The sequence below is a fragment of the Pundamilia nyererei genome, unplaced genomic scaffold (genome assembly GCF_000239375.1).
Source record: "Pundamilia nyererei isolate P.nyererei 1_Seehausen unplaced genomic scaffold, PunNye1.0 scaffold00169, whole genome shotgun sequence".
Lineage (NCBI taxonomy): Eukaryota > Metazoa > Chordata > Actinopteri > Cichliformes > Cichlidae > Pundamilia > Pundamilia nyererei.
This window is the reverse complement of record NW_005187570.1, coordinates 483,812-489,430: the sequence shown is the minus strand read 5'-3', so window position 1 is coordinate 489,430 and position 5,619 is coordinate 483,812.

The following is a 5,619-nucleotide window of genomic DNA, read 5'->3' as shown; positions in this document are numbered from 1 at the left end:
AAGTATAACAGAGAATTTGATACTTTGATTTGATACTTTAACCTCACTACATTTATTTCATAGCTCAGAGTTCTAGTTATTCAAAGATGAGAATTTAGATGTGAAATTTAACCTTTAAGTGACTAGTACTTTGAGAACTGCCATCAATTACAGAATGAAGTTCATTTACGTACAGGTTATTGTATTAGTAATGCTATATTGTACATAGAGACAAAATATGACATGAAAGGCTGCTGACCACAGAAAAGTAAAAGGTAACTGGGCCTAAAGACTAACGGGAGAGAAACAAGCTTTCTGTGATTCCATTTGTGTCTTTGTGGTAATCTTGGATATCTTAGGTTGTCTCATTACTGTCATATATGTCCTATCATTAAAACACTCGCTTCTAACAACTAACAGTGTCTCGAAAAAATTTAATAAATAAACAAATAATATGGATGCATGACTCAAATGCATGACTTTTAACTTGTGTATTTTTTAGGCTGAACACTGCTGCTAATGTGACTTAGGTAAATGGTTTCAGGCTCTCCCCTCCTGAGTTTGAGAAACGTTCAGGATCAGAAAATGTGTGACTCACAGGTGCTGTAGCGTATGGCCACAGCTTCACTCTGAGCTCCATCTCCATAGAGTGCAGACAGTGATATCTGATACTCCTTAAGACACAGGACAACAGTTTATTGAGATATTATATTTTTTACTTCATAATATGTACTCCAACAATCCAATAGTTCTTCCCCACCTGTCTCAGGTCGCCTCCACTTAGTGAGGTAAGAAACATCATCATCAGCTGCAGCTTCCCAGCGCACCGTGATGTCACTGTCTGAGAAATGTGTTACTCTAAGGTCAGAAGGAGGAGGCACCTTCAATAGAAGAAAAGAATAATATGTATGGGAATTTTTTAAAAATGAGAAAGCTACATTTTGACATCTTTCATTATTAATAACATTTATAGTACTGTGCAAAAGTCGTGAGCCACACGCTGAAGTATTTCTTTGGACATTATCTGGTTTTTCCACTCCTTTTTAGTCCAGTTCTTGTACCTGACCATTTTCTGAGTAATGTTTTTTGTTTATTTGTTTGTGTAAACACTTTGGCCATTATTGGAGAATTAAAAAGCACCTAAGTCAAGGAATGTGTGTGCACATAACAGAAAACTTGGGAAAGAACCAATTTTAAATCTTTAAGCACTTTGTTACTAGCAGCCTGTCACAAAAACACATTTTGTATAGTGTTTTTTTTTTATCTTGTGAATAAAATGTATACAAATGTGTGTGATTAATCACAATGTGTTAGTGTGTAATCACCCTGAGACATGCATGCCTGTCTGCTAGTGTCAGATCTAAAGCCATTTCTGATTTGGAGATGCAGGCTGCAGATTCTGTCCAGACTAAACATCCAGTCTTCACTTATCAAATGTGTAAAATTCAAGGCTGATCCTTAAAAGCTCCCAACAACGCAAAAACTGCATAGCCACACAAGTCCCAGCGTTTCCCACAGCAGCAGCAGCAGCTGTGAAAAGAAAGTGGAGAAAGGATGAATGAGTGTGTGCTTATCGGCTCTCCGCTCTCCCCCAAGCTGGCGTTGTTCTTGGTAGCCATGACAACGGAGATAGTCCCAGCTTTATAAATAAAGGCCCCAACACCCCAAAACAAAAAAAAAAAAACAATCGGGATTCCCTGCGCAGACCAGGAATCCCCCTAGCAGACCGAAGCTACTGAGATGATTTTGATTGAGTGAGACTCGAACCATCGACTATCTGTGCTTCAACCTGCCAGGGGCCGCCACATTTGCCGCCACCACATTTGCCGCCACCTGACGTCAGTGACGTCATTCTACACCACTACCACAAGTAAGGAAAAACCTGAATCTGTAGATCTTTTTCTTTTATTTTTGTTGTCTAAAACACAAAAATCCCGAAACAGTCAGCTCACAAAGTTGCAGGTTGGTGGGAATTTGGCAGAAGAGCCAATGACTTAAAGCATTTAGGTGCATATATCTTGCCACAAGACATGTGCGCTAAGCTAGCTAAATTAGTTTCTGTTAGCGAATCAAGTTCAAGCTCCTCACATATCATCATCCAGGGTACAGTCATATGCTCATGAGGAGATCCCATGCAGGCAACATTAAGGCAGTGTAACAAGTTAAATATGCACTAATTTTAAGCTATTTCCTAATATCTAACCATTATGATAAATGTTTGCCTGCAACTGACACAGCCAACACAAATGTCATTGACAAAAACAAAACCCTGTGATAACATGTTTTTGTTTTTCTAGAATAGAAGAACCAGATTTTAAAAAGCCAGTAGTAATAAATCTTTGTTGTTACTGCATGATTAGAATGAAGTAACAACAAGTCTGGCTGGAATAAGAAGTGGTAATCTGTGTACTGTGCTAGTGATCTGCATAATTCACCTTAGATGGTCATCTGTTTGGATGGCTGAAGTCGGCTAACGACACAGCTAATTTCATCAGGCTGCTAATGAAACATCTAAAACGATAGATGGTTAACTACACAAGGGAAGCAACAGCATTACAATCACTTGATTTAATTAAAAAATTTCCCCCAAACTTTTGATCCAAATTAGCAAAGTACTGCAACCATCTGAACCTTCTAGGTGTTACATGTTACAGTGTTGCACTCTGGCCAGCTTTAAAAATGGAAAACTCTTTGTGTGGTTTACTCGGTTCTGTAAATGAGGCTCCTTTCATTTGTGAGACTGTTGTTCTTCTCTTCCCTTTTGTCCACCCTTACAAGGTGAAGGTGCTGCCCACCCATGATGCCAGCAAGGTGCGTGCAAGTGGATCCGGCCTTAAAACCACTGGAGTGCCCACCTCTCTGCCAGTGAAGTCACTTGAGCCATGACTTGAGTAAGCACTGTCCTGTTGAGTTTGTGGGCTCAGATGACAGTTATTGTAGAAACGATGTGAAATCATGTTTTAGTTTCTTTGTAAATTATAGTCAAACATACAATGAACTGAGGTATTCTCTTTGGTTAACAGAGCAATACGATAATAAAAGTGGACAAAGCACATCGAGTTGCCACAAATATCTTAGTATATCACACAGTTTACATAGTCGAAAAGGAGTATAAAGAAGTTTACACTCACAAATACTTATTTTCCACCATAATTTGCAAATCAATTCTTTAAAACTCAGACAAGTTAGAGGTAAACCTATCATGAAAATTACAGGCCTCTCTCATCTTTTTAAGTGGGAGAACTTGCACAATTGGTGGCTGACTAAATACTTTTTTGCCCCACTGTATTTGATCCTGTCTCTCTCAATACTATTTAATATCTAAATGCTTGATTCATCATATTATAACAAATGTGCAGTTGTAGCTACTCACAGTGAGTTTGATTCCATTTTTTCCATCTACCAAAGAGAAATAATATCTCTTAGTGGCAGGTGGATCACACACTGATTGTAACACTTTGCATATGAGTGCGTAGGATGAGCATTTTATAACAGCATGTGTTGTTTTTGTTTATGTAAGGAAATACATCAGTTTCCCTTGTATTTTAAATTTGAGTGAAGATCCTAAATTGGCCCGACTCTTGACTTTGAGAAAGGCTGATCTGTGCTGTCCCCACATGAGCACAGTCAGATATAATACAGGCTTTCGGGAGCAGGAAGGCTAAAGGCTGTTTAATGTCTGATGTAACTGTGTCAGACATTTGCGTTCTCACGTGCATGGATAATATCTTGAAAACTTCAGAGCTGCAGTGCATGTGTAAAAGTGGCTAAAAAGCAGTGCATTAACATGTGTTTTGTCTCTTTGCGTAGCTGCTCAGTCCATCCAGACTCCTCTCCATATGCAACAGTGATGCCGGCTCTCTCCAAGTGATTCCTTCATCATCAACATCTGCATCCACGATCCACCAGCTCAACAGCAACATCTGTCAGCTGTGCATCCAACTCGAAGCCTTCGCCTGCTGTGCTCAGGCTCTGGGCCGCGATTTCCGTCCCGTGTTGACGACCTCGCTGTATCCTGTGCTGGAGAAAGCTGGTGAGGAGACGCTGCTGGTTAGCCAGGCGGCGCTGAGCTCCATGTGGGACTTCAGTAAGGTCTGTGGATACGCTTCCCTCAAGGAACTGATCAATGAGAACTCTGACTACCTGCTTAATGACATATCACTCAACCTTCAGAGACTCAGCCAGCATCCACAGGTAGTTATGACGTGTTTTTGTTTTTAACCCAAAATGGACACAGAAATAACTGTTGGAGGGTTTACCCGATTTCCTCCTTGATCTGCTTAAGCCTGTGCTGCCCTGAGCTTGTACTGTATTTCATCATAATCCTGTCTTGTTGGCCAGGCTTCACCGGTGTTGACAGTTCTGTTGACTCACTCTGACTGCAGCCTGCTGGTCGGGGACATCGTTCAGGATCTGGATGTCAGCTACGAGCACACAGCTGCTCTTTTCTGCACGCGCTCATGAAGGCACTGGGTAAGATTTCAACAGTGATGTCAGCTTGAGTCTCACGTATACTGGGAGTCAAAGAGGACAAGGAAGAAAATGTGACTCATTGCATGCTCTGCCACATTTTTTATGTTGCTTAACTTTGTTTTCTGCAGTGCCTTTCAAAGTTTCTATCAGGGAGTACACTTCAGGATGTATAATTTGCTCATTATGAAATTATCAGTATCTTTGGAAACATTTAATACATCGTGATGGTTTAATTGCTGAGTCGTTTTCTGTTGTAGAATTAATATTCATAATAATATTCATACAGAAGTTTTACAAACCCTCACAGTAAAAATGTATGAATTAAATGTTACTGATGGGCTCTTTTCAAAAACATCAGCGTCTGTGTCACACTGATTTTGATCAACTGACTTATTTTATTGTAACCAAACCTATGCTCATATTGTTGTCTTGTTTTTCCTTTAGTGAGGTGGTTTCCTTCCACTTGTAGCAGGACCAGTACATCTGCCAGCTCCAATCAAAGCTCCAGTGACCAGGAAGACCGCAGCATTCGCCAATTCCTGCTGAATTACCGCAAACAGAAAGAACTGGCAGAGGGCATTGGAATAGAGGATGATGACACTGAAGACCGAGGTAATAGGTCTGTCTAAGGGCCAGTGGAATATAAGCTATAGGTTGTAGTGGGGGTTATATTCGATTCAGAGTGTAGAGGAGATGGATCATTGTAATTAAGAGTCATAGAAATCTGAACCTCACTGCTAAACTGGTGGTCTAACTGTACATGTGCTGCCATTGCAGAAGTCCCTCCCACTGAGTGTGAGGATGTGGAAGATATTGGTAGTCCTGATGTGAAAGCAGAGCTTCCCTCCCACCTCAGCATCACTAAGGATGTTAAGGGGCGCTGCATTCATCTGCTGTCTGATCCCAGCCTCAGGCTCTGACTCAAGGTACTGTATCAGTAGTTTTATGTAGAGTCAAATTGTAGGGATGAGTATTGATAAGATTTTCACGATTCCGATTCCATTTTCGATTCTGTTTAACGATTCGATTCTTTATCGATTCTTTTTAAAAAAGGAGAACACTAAGGTCGAATAGCTTTTTTTATATCTTCTCTTTGAACAAGATAGAAATTTAGGAGTAACATGGCCTTACAAACCCAACAGTGAGATCTTAAGAGATCCAGCCTAC